The sequence below is a fragment of the Vanessa tameamea genome, chromosome 17, assembly GCF_037043105.1.
Source record: "Vanessa tameamea isolate UH-Manoa-2023 chromosome 17, ilVanTame1 primary haplotype, whole genome shotgun sequence".
In the NCBI taxonomy this organism is placed as follows: Eukaryota; Metazoa; Arthropoda; class Insecta; order Lepidoptera; family Nymphalidae; genus Vanessa; species Vanessa tameamea.
Window position 1 is genome coordinate 8,399,582 of NC_087325.1, and position 20,786 is coordinate 8,420,367.

General features: G+C 31.0%; 1 protein-coding gene across 2 annotated transcripts in view; it reads right to left on the reverse strand.

Annotated features, from left to right (window-relative positions):
• Nucleotides 1-17,230, reverse strand: part of LOC113400504 (neuropeptide CCHamide-2 receptor-like) — an 89,917-nt gene extending 72,687 nt beyond the window's left edge. For both annotated transcript variants that reach the window (XM_026640086.2, XM_026640087.2), the window contains exon 1: nucleotides 16,856-17,230. The gene's annotated coding sequence lies outside the window, so the exon portion shown is untranslated. The remainder of the gene's footprint in view (nucleotides 1-16,855) is intronic.
• Nucleotides 17,231-20,786: the final 3,556 nt, after the last annotated feature.

Here is a 20,786-nt window from a genome sequence, read left to right on the forward strand (position 1 = left end):
AATATATTGGCTGAAATAAAAATCTTTAACTTAATACATACATATCAAAATACAAGATTTTTTAATTACTTAAACTGGTATAATTAAACAAAAATACTCTGATTCCCCTTCGAAGAGGAGCACGTAGTAAGCGGTTGAGAGGTTCTTTGGAAAACACCCAAGTCGGTCAGGTCATTAAGTCTTGAAAAAAATGTCGATATTCTTACACTTAATGTGCTCAGATATATCAAAGCGTGACTAAAATTGATATTTTAGATCCTGATATTTTGCGAGAGATATTATCAAATATTATAAATGCAAATCATTTATTAGCGCGCCTTGGGGTTACGACCGAATCGTGCCGTAACGACAAAAGGCTCTCTTACTTTGTCTAGCCCATACATTTATGTTATACCAAAAACGTGTTTGCATAAAAATGTCTGACCATCCTTAATACACGTTATTCTTATAATATAGCAGTCCCGTCATGCCAATGGAAGAGACGGAGTGGGTACCGCTGGTTTCTAGTGGGCATCATGCAGCTGGGACGCAGCATGCATTCACGGCACCGGCGAGTCCTACATAACCCCCGCTTCATGTGAGTGATACGCGTAAGAGCACATATCCAGGGTAAAAGCACTTTTCTCGCGAAAAAAATAATAATAAAATGGTTATTCTTTTAATCTAGCAAAGATAACTAGACTGTGCTCTAAATTATCTTTGTTAACTTCAATTATTGACTGGATTAAGTAAATGCGTAAATGCTTTTGTGAAATAATTAAATATAATATTATTATTATTAAAAAAATCATGATGATCAGTTATGTAATAAAGACGTGAAAGACAAACAAAGAAAGACACTTACGTATTTATATGTAATATTAATAGAGGATATATTTTAAACTAATGGTACAAATTAAAGCGTTAGCGATTGTTCGATCGTATCCATTTCTTTGATAGCTTGGCCACTTGTAATCCGATTTAGACGATTATTTTTATTGGATAAATTATATACCGATGGATTTAAATTGTAAATTTGTCTACTTTTAAAAATAGAATATGGATGTATTGGATGCACGGTTGCCCTTCTGGATACCAATCTACCCAGAAGGGCACGCAGCCGTACCCACTTATGAAATACTACCGTTCCGGTTTGAAGAATGAGTGAGCCAGTGTATCTACAAACACATAATATAACATTTTAGTTCACTCTCGTGATTGGTGGCGCAATGGCGATGTAAGGAATGGTTGATACTTGCAGCACCAATGTTTTTATGGCGTCTTTGGGTGGTGGCCCATTGTGTCCAAAACACCACATAACATAAAAAAATACTGCAATAAGTGATTAATAAAATAAGTCAATCATAAGACCTTTCGAGTCATTGACAAATTTGTTTATGGAACAATGGTATAATTTATTCGTGACACCTAAAATCAATTTTAAAGCGGCAGAAAATTCAATAGTCGAATATAAATTCAAATTGAATTTAGCTTCGCAGCCGAATATTGTTATAAATTCATTGATCGTATGTGTTCATACCTAAAACTTTATTGAAATTTAGTTTCAATTTGTCTTTTAAATTAATAAGTGAGTGTTTAGAAAGGACTGATATTGATCATTAATTAAAATTTTTTTTTAGTTTTTTAGTAAAATAAATATGCCACTGTGATGTGTGTAAATGTCCCACTGCTTGGCTAAGGCCTTCTCTGCCTTTTGAAAAGAAGATTTGGATCTTATGTTACTTTCCAATGCGTTTTGGTGGATACACTTAGCAGAATTGCGTCATGATGTTTTCCTCCAACTACAAGCACAAGACCAATTACAAACACAAATTAAGCACATATAAATTCTGTGGTGCTTGCCTATGTTTTAAGCCTACAATCATCGGTTTAGGTGCATGTGTTCTAACCACAGGACCATCTCGGCTTGCATTTTTTAAGTTTGCAATAAACAATCACATGTTAAAAAAACAGAGGATTTTTTTTTAAGAATTATATATTGTTATGAATGTTACAAGTATCTCAAATAATTTAACAATGGTGTTATTCTTAATACCTTAAAACAGCTATCTAAATTTTAATAAAAACCGATTTCGATATATAAACTAATGCTCAAAGAAAAATAGCCACCTGAGCAGGAAATTTTATAGTGCACAAGACTGCGTGTGTGCTAGCACAAGTGCATTCCCATTCAAATATTCCAATCTGAGAATTGCTTACCTAATTTTGGTATGGCCAATGCTACTTCTGAGAAATTATCGAGAGTTTAAATATCCAGATGTTGAACCTAGGACCTCGACACCAGTCCAATGAAGTATACGAGACAATATTTTATGTATATTCGTAGGATTTATTTTTTATAGAACAAGTAAGACACTCCTCTCACCAAGTAAGGTAAGCAACCTGATGATAAGGGGTCACCACCGCTCATAGAAAATGACTGCATAAAAATTAGTAACTATTCCTTACATAATCGGCTAGGATATGTTCCCTTGTATCTTTAGCTACACTTACTCTTCAAATTGGAACACGATGATACTAAATATTGCTGTTTGACGGTAGAGTATATGATGACTGGATGGTACCCAGGCGGGTTTGTACGAAACCCTACCAATTATAAATATATACAGTCCAGATCTAGTGAGAGATCCAATCATGTGTCATTGAATTATTTTTATTGACTAATCTAGACATTATAAAATACAAAAAAATATAAGTTATTTTTAAATTTAACGAATAAAATTCTTTAAAGTTACGAGTTGCGATTGTGTCATGTGTGCCATCATCACATATATCTTTCACGCTTTACGCATTACTGATTTGCGATATATGTTTCGCTCGCTAGCCAAGTTCTGCTAAATTGAGTTTGTAAGACAAATATATGAAAACACATTATGCGGCTCGAAAGAATCATAAAATAAATTAAACTATGTAAACATCCGATAGGAAATAGTAATTCCGAAAGTTTTTCCAATTTCAAATGATAGATTCTGACAGAGTTAATGAAATAAATCGGCTTTTGTTTGACCAAAAAATATAATTTCCACAGGAGTGAGCAATTTTGCCAAACCATCGCCAACTTCTTGTAAGGATCTTCCCGCTTGCAGAAGCAAAATTTACAATTTCCTTTTTAACATTATTTTTTGCCTTTCATTTCTCGTTTTCGGATCAGAACGTAATTGATCTATCTCGTACCAGATACTAAAATACAGATATTAAAATAACCTGTACTGTATAAAACCAATCATTTTTAGTTTTTATTTTTTAAGTCTTTGAAAATGACCTTTCGTTGTCATCAATGTCATCACGGGGTTTAGTAAGTATGAATCCCGCATAACCCGGTTACCTCTTTCGAAGCAGCTGGCAAAATTTTAAAGGTTAAACCAGTAGTTCCCAAACTTATTTTTCTCGTGGACCACCTATTGGCATGTGTCCGTAACCACAGTTTGAGAGAAACACTAAAATATGAACTAAATTTAAATTTGTTTAATATTGGTGCTGTTAATTCTATCCATAAATAAAAAAAAAGGTAGGTCCCCTTTTTTTTGTGCAATGCATTAAGCATTGTCGGGCGGATAGCGCTTTGCAAGTCTAAATAAACTTGCGTAATATCGAATACGCAAGCTTGGACAAGTAACAGTCGCTTGCCTTACTAAAATATTATCTGCTTAGTTAGGTACTTAAAACATTGTTGGGAGGCCCTTATAAAAACTATGCTTACATTTTTGCTCTTTACTATCAAAAGCATATAAATTTTCGTGGACCCCCATTTTTTATTCACGCCTACGTAGACCCCCAGCAAGTCTCCCGTGTACCCCTGGGGGTCCACCTGGACCACTTTGGGAATCACTGGGTTAAACTATCTGATGATTTTAATCAGATAGCTAAAGCTATTTTGTGAGCAAATGATATAGTATTAAAGATCGACAATAACATCAATTATTTTCCAAAGGTTTTTTATTATGAAGAAAAAGATACTCCACGTATGAAAAAAAATAAACTATAAAAGCAAAAGAATATATTTAAACAATGGTTTCCTAATCTAAGCTGGTATCAATACGGAACCATACTGGAATCTAATCATATTATAACATGAAGCCTTCATCCAAGGTTTATTGTCGAATAACTATTTAACTTTTCCAATTTTAAACAAAGCAAACATTACTTAGCTAAATAGAAATTGTAAAGACAAACTAAACTAAAATCGTTATGAGATTCAAGATTGAAAGTGCCAGTAACATTAAAATAAAAGAAAAAAACATGAAAGTACATCCAGGTTTTTTTTTAAAAAAAGAAAGATCTTTATCTGAGATTGCACCAGTACTGTCGACATCTTGTCTTTGTTGTATATATTCCGTGATTTTATTTTAATGAAAACTACTTCGTACAGCAATTGACAAATTTAAAAAGAAAAGACATTGTTTTAAATTCCCTATTCTATCACAATCCTGTTTAACTGGATACCTTACAAATAAGCATAGAACAGCTATTTGACCTTTTTTCTATAGTTTAATGTCTTTCAGTTAAAAGGTCAAGAACAACCAAGTCTTTGTCGTTGCGAAGTGGGACTTTCTACTGAAAAATTGCTTTTAAACTACCGCCAAGACTCAAGACTATTCTGCACTAGTAGCACAATTGGAAAACGAAATGAAAACAATCCTAATTTTTTTTGGTAGTAATTAACATTTGGGATTAATATTTGTTGTTCTCCTAACATTTACATTTTATTTTTATATGAATTAAAAGTTAAAAGGATCCCTTTTTAAACCAATAGACTAACTTAGTTATATTATAGTGCGAGACCGTTTTGATACTTGTTAACCAATTTTAAGACATTAATTTACAAATATGTTTCTTAGTTTCTCTGAATCTCCGAATTGTGTTCCGTATTACTCATTATTGGGTCTTATACATTTTCAACTTATTTCTGTGACATTTTAACTTTTCTGGCTTCAAGTATATTATTAAATATTGTACTAGATTTATCTGTATTGTGCGTTTTTATTATTTTACGTTTTTATAATATTTTTTCGTGGTGACAATATTTGCGACCGAACGAGTATCCGCAGACTAACTTAGTACTACTCACGGCAAACAAGCGCTTTAAATAAACGAAAACAATGGGACAATTTTAAAACATATTTTGTTTTAAAATTGTCCCAATGTTTTCGAAATTTTAAGACGTAATCAAAACAACATTATATAATTTCTCAAATGTAGAAGTAATATTAATTATATTAAAAATTACATGATGGTCATTATGAAAATACACTAACAGTTATTAATAAAAAAAAAATACTATATTATATTCATTTATAATTAGCACACTTATATTACAAATGCGAATATTATGCCCATTGCCCATATTTATTGATTTACATAAGAATAATTTTAATTAAGGTCTTAGTTATATTAAAAATGTAAATAAATAAAAAAAAAAATAGCTACTGTACAAAACATACGTGAAATGCTGGCAAATATTGCTAGCATTTCCCCAATTAATCACAATTCCGATCCTCTGAGCGAAAAACGAACCAGCCCTCCAGTTACCAGCGGAAGCAATAAAAGGAGGTTACATTTTTAATAAACATTTTATATTTTTTATTAAATTCAAATAATGGATGTTTGTGACCGCATTTACATTCGAACGACTGAACAGATTCTAATCTTATTGAAGCGGATTAAGTCACGAAATAAAATAAATACGTTTTTGTTTATCTGTATTAATATATAAAGCCTTTGGATTTACTTGTGTTCTTAATTGTAAGTCTTTGTACAATTCAGGGTAGGTATCACCCACTCATTATATTCTAAGGTTTGTGATGAATCGACGATGTAGTTGATGATTTACTTACATTTGACTACCGACCTATTTTAAATAAAAGAAAAAGAAAAAAAAACATCAGCCAGTGTTTGCAACGTCTTACGTTATAAAATACCTATTCATTGCAAAGTGCACTTCTGAATTTTTTTTATCATTAAAAATAGCAGCCGCGCATAGCCGAAGCGGGTGGCTAGTTAAAAATAAATGGTAACATTCATTCATAGCTACATAACTTGTTTGTACTATGGTGTAAACTTCATAATGGAAGTGCGTTCGCTTTCTTTCATATTGTCCTCTAAATATAACATTATATTGCAACTTTTTCAGACTATAGTAGCTATTACTTTGGTCGCGATGAATTGTTTTGTGATGATGAGTAATGGCGTGTTACACTAATAATTATTTGATTAATAACTTAGTAGAACGTGGTCTGTACTTAAAAATGATACATTCCTATATTTCTTTAACTTATACAAATATATTTATCTGGGGAGCCGTATTTGTTGTATAAAGTTGACTAATGTAACTCCTTTTCCACGTATAAAATTCAGTAAATATGTAGAAATGTATGCAGATAAATAACGGCTCGGTAAAAATTATGAATTCAACGAAACTGCAACTTTGCAATCAAGCATTCCACGCAGTCCATACAATATCACATGAAAACTGCACTCACTTATAATACAGGTTTAACAATGCAACTATTCTTTTAATACGAAAGTACGCGATGCAATAATGAAAATCATAGTATAAAAATATATTTAAAAAAAGATTCGCCGTGTTCTTGTAGAAGCTGATGAGAGCAAACTGCTATTTGTAAGTAAATTATTCGCAGTATTTCGTATCTGTCGTCTGTATGGAATTAAGGACTTAATTATAACAACATAAATATTTATAGTTATATATATGCACTAGCGACCCGCCCCGGCATCGCACGGGTGCAATGCTGATACTAAATATACCACAGAATGTCTTACAACGTTCTTTTATACCCTTACTTAGTAAGTGGAAACGCTGAGCCACTGGGTTGCGCCAATGTCGGCAGTATAGGCAGGAGAGACAGTAGGTAGGGCTCAGCATCAGATTAGTTCTCTTCCAACTTACATCCGCGACGGCTGCCTAAAGATCATTCTATTTCTTACTTTAATTCTATATCTTATTTTAATTCTATATCCAATAAATATTAAATAAATGTTTAATTCTATTTCAATTCTCTTTTTAAAAAACTGATTGAAGAGGGACAATATAACAGTTCACAGTTTTTCAGCCATTAGACAGTACAAACCGCTATGTTCCTGCGTTTTAAATCTTTAATATCTTCGAAAATATTCATTTAGATTACATGCCGTAAAGGACCATATTGATCTATATTAAATGCACAATGTATTTAAGGTACTTAATTGGATAAGGATTAATGCTTTATTAAAATCGTAAAAAGTAAAGGTTAAAAAGTGGTTATTGTGGGTTATCCATAAGAGATAGACGTATATCATCCGGGTCTTTTTTAAAGACCTTTTTAAGATGTACAATACTTTTATACGGTATTTTGATCTATCTCGTAGGATTCAGCCAGCGTTTGCAATGTAAGCGCAAAAAATGTGTTTATTTACGACATAATTTTAGAAACCTCTAAAATAATCAGTATTTTTCTACTATATTGTGCATGTATTATATATATAAACATTCCTCTTATCATTTTCTATCTATTAAAAAAAACACATCATATTCCATTCTGTAATTTTAAAGTTCTAAGCATACATAGGGACGGATAGCGGTAAGCGACTTTGTTTGATTTAAGTTAATATTGTGTTGGAGTAGAATAATTAAAAAAAAAAAATAAACACTAAAACAGTCAAAGATAACTCGAAAGTCGGACATAAAAAAAAACACGAAAAATACTTATAATGTAGAGAATAGTTTGTTTGACTTCATTTTTTTTTAATCAATTTTTGGTTACTGTGGTTAGCCAGCATTCGTTTGGACACAGAATTCCATCTCACATTAAATCGTTTATTTGATTTTCGATTAATCTATAATACTCATCAGTTAGAAATAAAGAACAGCAGCATTTATCAATTTATCGAGCATTTATCGAGCATTTATCAAGTACAAATAAATTAATTAGCGTATTAGCGGTAGACCAAGCTGTTACGCTCCTGCGCTTGGCAAAATTAAATTTAGAATAGATGCGTTATTTAAAAAAAAAAAACTATAATACGGGTAAAGTTTTTTGCAGATTATTTGTTAACATTACACTATTCGTTAGATTTGTTTTGATGGGGGCGGGGTGTTGGTTTGACGTGTTTAGTCCTAAATCCTTTCGTGTATCCTTAACTTATTTACAAAATTTCATGAAGATCAGTGCTAAAGTTTATTTTTGTGAGGAATAGTCGAAGTTGGATCGCAATAGAAACGGAAACGTATTATAATCGTTGTTTAACAATTAGGACATCAAAGCTTTTTAAACTTCTCTCTTAAATTGTTTAGATTGAACTATGTAATTCTTCAACGAATTTATTTCACTTCATAAATAAACAATTTATTTGGTCACTAATTGTAATATATCAAATTGTACCATGCAAAAATACGTAATATAGAGCCAACGCTACAGTTTCATTTAACGCAAAACGGAACATTCTAGATGCATACCTATACATGTATCTTATTGAAGTATCTTATCTTAGAGCGCAGTTAAATTTCTGTAAACACCCACGACGTCCTTAATTTGAGTTATAACGAGCTGAGTAAATAGTTTCAGTAAATTTTCGTAACTTACCCATGCACGTAGTTCTTTAGAAACTCCATCGTGCGTGTAAATCCGTATAAATGTACATGTTTCCGTTATACAAAGATTACATCTCTACCATGAACTGAAACAGCTTAGTGGATTAAATTTCCAAACTCAAATAAAATGGATTTCATCCAGAGGCTAGTTAATGATATAACTTTTATAAGAAGATTAATCTCCAGTTTCATAGGCCCTCGTTAAGCTCCGATTTAATAATTCGGCTTGAATCTAAACGCTAATCGGTCGCCTATTGTTTCACCGATAGTCACCGGCCAATTAGTTAATTTAAATATCAGCTTGTCCGCCGTGCCGTGTATGAGCCGTATTGGCCAAGTATTTGGACGACGATAACCGATGATTACGAGTTTAGATAACGAATTTAAATATATTTACTCGTATATGTATATAACGCCTTCTATTTTTGAAGTTAGTTAAAAACCGATACAAGTATCAAGAATAACAATTTATGGTAATGTTTTGAAGGTTATTCATTTGATTGATTAATTTGCAGCGTTGTAATTGGTATGCAGACACGCCGTGCATATCCATACTAATCAAATGTGTGGTCAGTCGCTTGCAAAACTTTTTTTAATTTGCAAATTAAATAAACAATAAAGCAGTTTGAACGAACTGTCAGTTACGAATAGGCTGTGAGCTTTGCATTATATCTATCTTATTATAATTATTAGCAGGCTGCTAATAATATTGGCGTCGTTTTTGGGATGTACGTCCCGTGCGCTATTTGTCTTTACAAATGGGTAACTCACATTTTAAACCGGATAATATCAATAATAATTATTGCTGTTTGGGGGAAATTTGTGTGATGGATGGATGATACCAGCCATTACAATATTGATTTTATGAACATAATATACCTACTCACCTCGTCTCGCGTAAGGTCCTGTCACCAAGTATTTCTATGCATAGTAATAAACCAATAGTGTACCACTATGGATTTGTGTCATAAAAGACATAAAGTAAGGTACAATAGTTTAGCTGTGTGCTCTAACTAAGATTCGGAATTTGCGAACTTTATCAACCGCCCCTCGCGCCGCCTTCTTCGTGAAATGGTACCAAAAAAGAGTTTTTCGATAATACACGTCTTAAATTTCAGCGCCATTTAAATTAAAAACAGTTATTACAAAGATTGTAGAGTATATAATCACCTGGAACCTTTATTGGAAACATTTAGAGTCCGACGAAAAACCGCCGGCGAAAGCTAGTTCCACAGAGTGGTTGTGCGAGGCAGAAAATGTAAAGTATGGTATTAAAAGCATATTACGTTAACGCGAAACATAATATAAACAAAAATTAACCGATTTAAAAAAAGGAAGCTCATTTGTTAAGTATTGGGCACAAAATTTAAATAAAATAATTTCTAATCATTTTCTGTAAGTATAAATATAATTTATACTATTAATTTCGGATATTTTACATGATATTCAAAAAGCACTTAAAAACTAAAATATAAGTACGAAGTGTGTACCCATTAACCCGTATTGGAGCAGAGTGGTGGAATAAGAAAGCCGATATTACTATTTTAATAAAATATTAAAAAAAGAAAAATAATAATTTAATATTAATAAATTATCGTTTGTTATTGTCATCGTAATCTATATTTAATTTAATAAAGATAAACATTTTTTTTTTTGTGTTAGAGTTGGCAAACGAGCAGGCTCACCTGATCGAAAGTGACTACCACCGCCCATGGACATCTGCAACACCGGGGGGCTTGCAGGTGCGTTGCCGGCCTTTCGGGAAAGAGTACGCTCTTTTCTTGAAGGTTCCCAAGTCGTATCGGTTCGGAAAAACCGCCGGCGAAAGCTGGTTCCACAGAGTGGAACCAATTCCATATCGTACAGAAGAAGATAGTGGTAATAGTTTGGCCTCTGACTTCAAGCAGTTTTGATGAACATATAAAAAAATCCCTAATCGAGTTTTATTTATACTTTTTATATTAGTTTTGAAATCTTTGATTTTTTTTTTTTAATGATTTAATTTATTTTCTTGTCTTTGTATGGTTTGTATGCTACTTTGTTTAAGACACTTTTACAAGTACACATTTATTTTGATTTATATTCCATTTACGAACATTATAATCCTTTGCTTACTCTTGTCCTGCCTTATCTTCTTCTAGAAATCTCCTTAACAACAACAACACAGTTTTGAAGAACTATATATTTCTGTATTTATGTTTTCATAATCGAGAATTTTTATAAAACAGCTGAAATGGATAACAAAAAAAAAATCTTTAATATGAAGTTAACTTTAAGAACGTATAATGATAAAATTTCATTTCAATTGTGAGATCATTTTATGCAAGAGTTCTGAAAACGAAAACGAAATAATATAAGCATGTCTTTTTGTTTAGCAATTTAAAAAATAAATGTAAAGTACAAAAGATGAGGACAATGATCACATCATAGTTTCGTGTCGCCATTGTTGTTACTGAGAATAAATTTGATTATTCAGTAGAGATATTCTGTAAAAAGAAACTCGAAAGTCGCCGCAGAATTGACTATATTATTTATAAAATGTACTGTATACACATATCAAAATGGTGTATTACCGTAACTCGTCGTCGGTTGTCAACATTTCACGAGTGACAAATCCATTCTTGCAGGATCGCACTGCTGCTTTTCATTTTCCCTAAATAGCTTATTTAGCTAAACGACTCTCGTTACGTGTTTGCCTTATAAATGATTTCACTTCTGTGAGGATGTTTTTTTGTTATTCATTTGTTTATATATTCTGTTTATAAAATATTATATCATCTTTATTAACATAATTTCAGTTTAATTCTATTTTTAGCCATCATATCATTCTTATAAATGTTATTTCTAAATTGTTATTATATTTTATATCTATATTTAATTTAGAAAATTATAAAATATTAATTTTAAAAAATGTTTTTAAGCAAACTATGATTTCCTTTAATAGAAGGAAATAAGTTAAGTTTACAATTGTATGCTTATAACTTATGAATTGAGGATTCTATAAAATATAAATATTCTTATTTTTATGAAACATAAAATACTCCAAGTAGCTTTAAACACGAACATTATAAGGAGGCAAGGCTGTATTCAATTGAAGCGATGAGTTTATCAAACCCAGTGCTCGACTCGCGTGGAGAGGGTTCTGTACTACGAGTATTCTGTATCCGTATTTTATTAAAACAAAATATCCCTTTAGTTTCCTCTAAATGATTAGTATTATAATTGATTATGCTATTCGAAATTTTAGACTCAGTAGTTTTAGAGATAAGAGGGAGACGCATGATTGCTATCCTATTTAATATATTCAGAAAAAAAAGCTTTAAATTAAAACTAAATATAAATTTTGTTTTCACGACGTATCCTCGCACTTGATATGCCTCATGAATGACAATTATGTCTTATTTTATTTTCTGATTTGCATCCCAAATCATCCTACAAAGTCAGATATTTCGTTTATTTACGATATACAACCATGATTGGGTCGTTACGTTGAGTATATTCAGAGGAAAGTATATAATAAACGAACAAACAGATACAAAAGTGATCGTAAAACTGTACCTTTTTTTAATGAACGAAACCCTACAAATTAGATTATCAACGAAAGTGGCTCAGATATAGTAAGTTTCTTATAAAGGTCTGGATAAACCAAAAAAGGTCTTATGCAAATGAAAAAACAAAATAAGTACAATTCATCTATAAGGTAAATCTAAATTTGAGGAATAATTTTGAATATCTTTAAGTAAACTGCGTGTAAACTTTGGGCCTGAAATGTTTATTTAGATTTATTGTTTTTAAATTATACGTCTATTCGACTTGTTAAATATTAAGAAACAAAATATCTCAGCCTAATTATAATGTTATTTAATGTCGAACGAATTTCTCGTCATCATCTAAATTTCTTGCTCAGTAAATAACTCAAATTAATCGTTCTTCGAAACTAAATATAGAAGCATTTATTTTAATTACGTCAATTTTATTTCAAAATTTCTATAACACAAACTTTTTTTTTCAAACACTGCATACTATGTCTCTTTTCTGCTTCAAAATTAATTATTTTGTCGAACCTAGCACTATTACTCTGCTAGGCGGTCCGAAAACCACACAGAAAAAATATTACATATTTTATAAAAATATACTATAAGTTAGGTTAAATCGAAACGCCAGGTGCAATGGCGCTAATATATTCCGGACAAAGGTAAACGCGAGTTTGAGTGTCGGCAAGCTATAAACAGTCACCTGATTGACATAAAACCTATGAGGACAAAGGTATCTGTTCAACATTAGTAAAAAAGCGCGGAGTTAATGCTTGTCGACTTCCAGGCAGGAGACATAACATACATATATAATTTTATTTAACATGACTGTGTTTTTAATTTTGTATAAACCTACTTGAATAAAGTATATTTTGATTTGATTTCAAGTACTTAAGCAATTTTAGCTGACTTTGAATAAAGAAAACAGTCAATTCGGTATTTCAACATGTTATTGATTAGCGGCCAGTTTTAATGAATATCTGATCTGGGTTGCCTGGATATGTAGCAAGGTCGTCAAAATTGTGTGCAACTTTTATTAAGGCTGTATCAATGTTCTATTTTTATTCTCTCTGCAGTGTGCAATAAAGTATAAAGTAAAGTCTTCTGTTTTAGTTTTTTCTTAGATCATCTCAGCAGAATTTGCTTTTCGAATCAATTGTAGCCTTTCATTTAATATTCAAAGGTGCTTTCAAGAGCCTATTTGATTCAATAATATGATTGGATATTAATTGCTCGTAACTAGCATTTGTTTTATCAATGTTTTTAATATTATTATAATATTGGTTTTTTATTAGTTTACGTAGACTGCAATATGATGAAGATATTATTAATGTATATCAATACGATATTAGTACGAGAGCTTCATGTTTCTTCAAGTAGAATTAAATTTATGACATTTTTTTGTTCTCTGTACCTTTCTTTCTTTAAACATCGATCTTTTTTTAATTGTTCAAATTTGTTGACATCGGCATTAATATTCCCATGAGAAATTACGTTGATGTATTTTTTTTCATATATATTATTGCTTTTTTAATAAAACGATTAAATAAATTACATGAATTGATGATTTTAATGAACGAAAGTTTTTGCTGCGTTCCAATATTCCTAGAATATGTCGTGAAGAACACGATCAATCTGTATAATAAAATATTGTGATACTTATTTTTTCTTCTAACGGTACAATTTTATAAGCACTGTTAATACAAGTAAAAATATTTTTAAAAGTAAATGTTGCCTAAAGTACATTTTTCTACAGTAACAGCGGTTAAAATACCCACCTCAATTTCGGCTATTATTTACATCCTGTATAAGCTGTACTTACATAAAAATGATATACGCTTTAAATGGCTTGTGGAACAGGCAAAATGTACCCTCTACCGCCTACATTCTGTATTATATATTACATAGTTCTGTTGAAAAAGTAAAATAAAAATTAGCAATAAATATTGTGATTCAACTTAAAAAATATTAGGTCTTCAAAAAAAAAACCTTGAACGACAATCGGTACATTATTTTAGAAATATTTTATTAATAATATTGTATCAATTATCGCAAAACAAAAAATTAGACGTACCTCAAAAAACCGTATCATCAACGTATAATTTTTCCCATTTTGACATATTTGTTAATGATTTTTTAAAGTAGCGCTGCGTTTAGTTATAAACAGTAACATATACATGAAGTGACATTTAAAGCTTATCATTATTAAATAGGCGTATCCGTCAATAAAATAATATTAACGACATTTATTTTCAAGCTATTATTAATAGTCTAAATTTACCGGCAAACCAGTGTTAACTAGAAGTGGAAACGCAATATCCCCAAGGATCAGGATACTGTTTCTCATTACAAGATGGCCCGTATACCGTTATTGAGATGTTGAACTTAACTTATACTAAATATTATATTTGTGATTTTGACTACCAAGACAACTTATATTATATCATACGAGACAAATAGAGATGCATAAACTCACATATATTTTTTTAAATTAAATTGGAATTTGAATAATAAAACCTATACTAATATTATAAATGCAAAAGTGACTCTGTCTATCTGTTGCTCTTTGTCAGCCAAACTACTGAACCAAATTTGATATAATTTGGTATAAAATGAGCTTGAACTCAACAAGCCTAACATTACGAGTGTGTGCAATATGTGACACATTAAATCTTGCATTAGACTTTTGAAGCAATTGATGGAGCTAAAATTTCAATGTTAAATGTTACTCTTGGCGATGAAATACAGCCTACTTAATTTGGTTTCTTTTTACTACATTGTTTTTAAAAAAAAAAATCATATATAACTCATCGTCTTTTTTTATTTAATCATTAAGTTCCAAGTAAATATATTATTGTTATTCCAAATTAAAGATAATCAGTTTATAATTGAAACCCGTACAAGAACAAACCAACTGAATTTAGTAATATAATATTAGATTGATTCTTTTCTTGTATACGGACGTATAAGATAGAATGTTATTATTTTATACAGTCGAATGTATTTGTAATCTAGATCTATTGCAACTAGAATTACTTAGCTTTGGCAACAGATAGCAATTCATTTGGATTATTGCAGTAATTATTACATTTGAACTATAATAAAAACAAATGAGAGAAAAACAGGAATAAGTCTTCATTGCACATACATACATAAAAGAAAAGTTAAATACACATTGATTTATTAGATTTTACATGTGTACAAAGGCGATCTCATTGCTTTAAACAATCTCTTTCGAGAGACGATCTTTCTTTCGAGGAAAAAATCTGTGTGGAATTGGGATAGTGCAATTGCTACAGGGACATTTGCAGTACCCTATACTAGTCAATAAACACAAAATAAGTACCTATTCATTTATATATAAATAGGTATATATGTACTTGTTTTATGTAGATATTTGCTTATCTTTTAGGGCTGAACGGCCAATTGCTGTCTAGTTTGAGAGTAAACCGTTGCATGAAGGTTTTAGTTTTAGTATAAAGTGATCTGATTTTAAAAATATTAAAAAACCTTAACCTTAAACAATATTAAAACGCCATTGCGGTTGACAATTTTATTTAAACATCCTATCATGGAAATAATTCCAATGGTACTAAGCAGTCTCGAAAAAATATAAATAAATAAATAAATATTGGACAACATCGCATACATTACTCTGATCCCAATGTAAGTAGCTAAAGCACTTGTGTTATGGAAAATCAGAAGTAACGTCGGTACCACATTCACCCAGACCCAAGACAATATAGAAAACTAATGAATTTTTTCTACATCGACTCGGCCAGGAATCGAACCCGGGACCTCGGAGTGGCGTACCCATGAAAACCGGTGTACACACTACTCGACCACGGGGGTCGTCAAAATATAGAGTGTTTTGTTCTAATCTAAAGAACTGCCTCTATATGTATGTATATTAATACATAAGCACATATAATTAAATATAATATTAAATGTCTACAAAGAATTTCAAATATATAAATAAATACTATGAATGCAATGGCAAATAATAACTTTTTAAACGACACTAGAAATCGTTGAGGATTACGAATTTCAGTTGAAGATTTTCAGTTTAAAGTTATTCTCACATGTCCGAAACAACCGTAAAAAAGGGTAATGGGTGGGTTATTAATATTTATTAATGAATCGCGATCATATAATATTTTAATTTTGTTCATATACTCGAGTAATATGTAAATATTTATACTTGTCAAAAGGTCGTTTACCTATCATATAAAATTAAAGAGAATAATAGCTTAGTACTGTATAAATGAATTATATGAATTGCCAATATTAGTGAAGAAAGTATTCTTTGGGGACGTCATTGCTACTTGAATTAAATTATAAAATCATCCGATGATCCGACCTTGCGTTTAAAAAAAGTCAAGGTCAATGTTCGGCATTATTGCCAAAGCTCGTTGACGGCAGACATTCGTGTTAGATTTTTTTTTTTTTGATACATTTTATCGTAATTTTTTTTTTGTTTTTTAATTACAGTTTTGTTTTTAATCGGTAATTGATTTATTATAAAATAACATTATAAAAAAGACGTACATACGAACTTTACACAATTAACAAGTAAATGTTATTTCTGTGTACCTACAATCTTATACAAAATAAAACTTAATTTTATATTGATTTAAACAAAATATAAAAAATATGAATGTGTTCATATAATCAATTAATAAAAATCCAAATTATTGATTAATTAAGATTCAATTTCAATAAATCTTCTACTTACCGAAAAGAGACAAATGCAGGTTAAAATTTTCCACAGCGTCGCGGCCGCATCGTAAATCATTCAAACTTTACGAACTTATCTTTCTCGCCTTCCCAAAATAATTATATTGCATACGGATCAAAGTGATCAGCCAAAATATTCATACAGTTTATAAAACTCACTCTATAACAACCGCAACTAAACTTTTTAAATTGTAATACTTTTTTAATCGTGTTTTTGATTTATTTTTACTTTTATTATTTTTATTCAATAACTATATTATCTGTCATTAAATGTTGAATGAATTATTTTAAAAATAGAACCGTTCAAACCGTTGCGAATCGTTCAAAGTTGGTCGCATTCCCGCGCGTTCTTTGAAGCGACTACTCTCCGGAGTCTCACAAAATAGACTGGAGGCGATCGCTCCCGTGGCTACGGGAGCTATGCGCATGGTAAGGACTCTAAGGGGCTAAACCTCAACTGGGAAGGCTCTAAATGCATTGTATTATTACACTTCGAACCAAAGAATATACGTGCACTTTTGCCATAAAACTTAATGGAACCTTTGAGATCGTATTTCATATGTTATATCAGATTTGATATGAATTCACGTTATAAAATACACATATCTGTGCTATATTGAGAAAAATGCCTTCGTTCTCAACTCAACTCGTGTTAAGGTTATGAAAAAATTTAATATATGGAAGTATCACAGTAACATTTCCAATAAAAAATATTATGTCATATTTACATGACAGTTATAGTTTAAGTGCAGTAGTGGTAGTATATGGTGCTTCCTGACTGACCTAAAAGTCAGTCTGGGTACGGGCCTCGAGGATTGCGGCCTGCTTTCCCGGGCTTCTCCACACCGGCTATCGTCGTCAATCTTTTAGCCCTGAAAGGCCAGGGTCAATTGTAACCCAATTACTGTCAAGTTTGAGAGTGAATTGTTACATGAAGATGTTGAAATATATCTTAACATAGAAATAATTCAATTGGTACTGCTATCTCGGAGGAGAAGCTGGGTACTAGTTATTGTTCTAATCTAGGGAATTGGCTATATTCTAAGAGATAAGCTCTTCACTTACGTTCTTACGTTATATGACGAATGACTAAGGGTATTGCTAACTATTGAATAACTTGCCGGTTCGTCTCCGGTAAATATACATTCAAACCGGTAGCATTGAATGAAACGTATATTGTATTATGACATTTCGAAGGTGCTAGCTAGTATCCGTGATTAAATTATTTTTATTATCTTTTGGTTCAACATTGACTTTTAAGATCAAAATCGAACCAGCCATACGTTTGATTAATGATGACTGTACTTATGACTTCATATAATGTATTTATTTAAAATATAATTATGATTTTTATACGATACTATACCTTATTATTATTATTATCACTTGCACATTATATAATGTAATGTTATTTTAAGGATTACCACAAGAGACAGCCACTTTTAAAAAATGGACAATATTATAATTAACATTAAAAAATAAAATAACTAAGTATAATAAGCTCTAACCCTTCTCAAGAAAGAAGAGAAGCCTTAACCCAGTAGTGGGCAATGATAGGCTATCGGATTACCTTTATTTATATTGACAATTGAAATCTATACTTTTTTAGTATCATTGACGTGTTGTTCAATCCATTATTGTATCTCATTTATTTTATTTTAATGTGGCTGCATATTCTTGACAGAAAGCATCATCATATTTGAATTTTAAATTTATGAAAATTGCATTGAACTTGAACTCGCATTGATTTGGTGTTATTAGTCTTCGTGGGATTCTAGTTTCCTCGGCTGGTCTGGATGGTGTTATGGATCGCTATTTTAAAATTGTAATCCATAATCTCCGATGGGATTGATGAAATTGTAAAACAAAATCAATGCTAAAACAGCTACTATACAAATCAAGGGCATGTGTGATATATGGTTATTTCGTATGGTGTGTTAACAGCGTTTTCAATTTGAATTAAAATTCCAATTCTCAGGGCGTAAAATGAACCAGCTCTCACCTGTAGAGGCAATAAATCAGATTAAAAGATATTTTAGATTTTTTTTAAATTATTATTTAAAACGCCTTTCAATAATAATGAAAAAATTAATCTGGAAACATCATAAAGAATAAATAAATCATATTAACGCTGTTTCCGCAACGTGAGAAGACGCTAATGTGTCAAGGCGTGGAGCCAGTTTCGTTCAATCAGCTGTCATACGAACTGATTAACTCTTGTTGCCTTATTAAGGAACATTGCTAACGACAAGAGCTTATTGATTAAAATTTGTCAGGAAAACCTTCACTAAGAAAACAGTGATGTTCCCAATTGCAATTCTTCACTAAACTTAACTTTAATTATCTAAAAGTGACTCATTATTGATGTAATATAATATGATCTTTTAAAATAAAAGTACTTCAAATGCAATCAGAAAAATTGAGGTGTCAAAGTGCACCGCGGAGCGCTCATTTTCCAAAATAAAAATGATAAAAATATCTCTCTGAAATACGATGACACAAAACTTTCTGTCAAAGATATTCTGGCTTAAGTATTGAAAACAATTTACTTCAGGAGCTTTCACTAAAATTATTGATAATATTTTTTAGCATTTGAAATTCTTTTCAACTAATAATATTATTTACCTTTTGTATTTAGCGTTAATATAACTAATCAAAGTGCCAACTCATTCCTTTAAGGCCAGAAACATATCCGTAAGCCTCCAGGTCAAAGTCAAAGTCAATTTAATTTGCCAATTATTCTATTAAAATTAATGTAGCGATCTTTTTGATTTTGAAATAATCGAAAAACCCAATTCGTGGTGATACAAATTATTAGTAATGATCTAATTTTTACCATACCATTAAAATATTAAAAAAATATATTTTTAAGTTATTTAGGTTCTATAACAATTCAAACTAACAATTTCAACATTTCACCAAGACTTTTATCCTTTTGATGTACTTGTACGTTTACCTTCAGATTAAGTGAACATTTCGATAATGCACATGATACTTTGTGTTTTCAACTTTTTTTTTGTGGTATAGTTTGGTAGATGAGTATATGCGCCACCTGATGGTAAATGGTGACCACCGCCCATTGACAAGGGCGCTGTAAGAAATATTAACCATTCCTTACATCGCCAATGCGCCACCAACCTTGGGAACTAAGATGTTATGTCCCTGTATTTACACTGGCTCACTCACCCTTCAAACCGGAACACAACAATACGAAGTAATGTTGTTTGGCGGTAGAATATTTAATGTTGGTACCCACCTAGACGGGCTTGCACAAAGCCCTACCACCAAGTAAGTTTCAACGCTAAAATCAAAATTATTAGGCGGCAAATACGCCACTCTGAGAATTGTCTTTCACAGCCTATAAAGATAATATTTTTATCATGATTTAAAAGTAAAAATAGTAACAGTCTGTGAATGTTCCACGGGTAGCTATAGCGCTACTCAGGCTTTAGGAAAATATTTGTCTCATCATGCAGCTCAAATTATGGTTGCTTACGATGCAGCAAAAAAATTATGTAGATTTTTGGTTTTTGGCGATTGGACGATTTTTGGTGATTACCTACTTTTAAGATTAAGGATTTAAGGATAACGTTTGTATATAATAATGAGGCTTATATGCGGTCGAAATAAACTTTAATTTGAATGAACGCCGTATACAGGAATGGTATAAGTGTTATTCCACCCTCTTTGTAATTAATACCAATAAGATTTGTGACAACTTTCGCTGTTTACCTATTAAAAGACAAAACTTATCAGCCGACTTCGAAATGAAAATTAAACTCAAGAGATTAATTAATATAATTAATAAAATAGATAAATCTCACTAACAAAGTATTAGTTCAATATTTAGGTGATACTTAAAACAAAACAAAAATCAATTTATATAAAAATAAATTATAAAGTTATTTGTATTTTGGTTGCTGAAAATT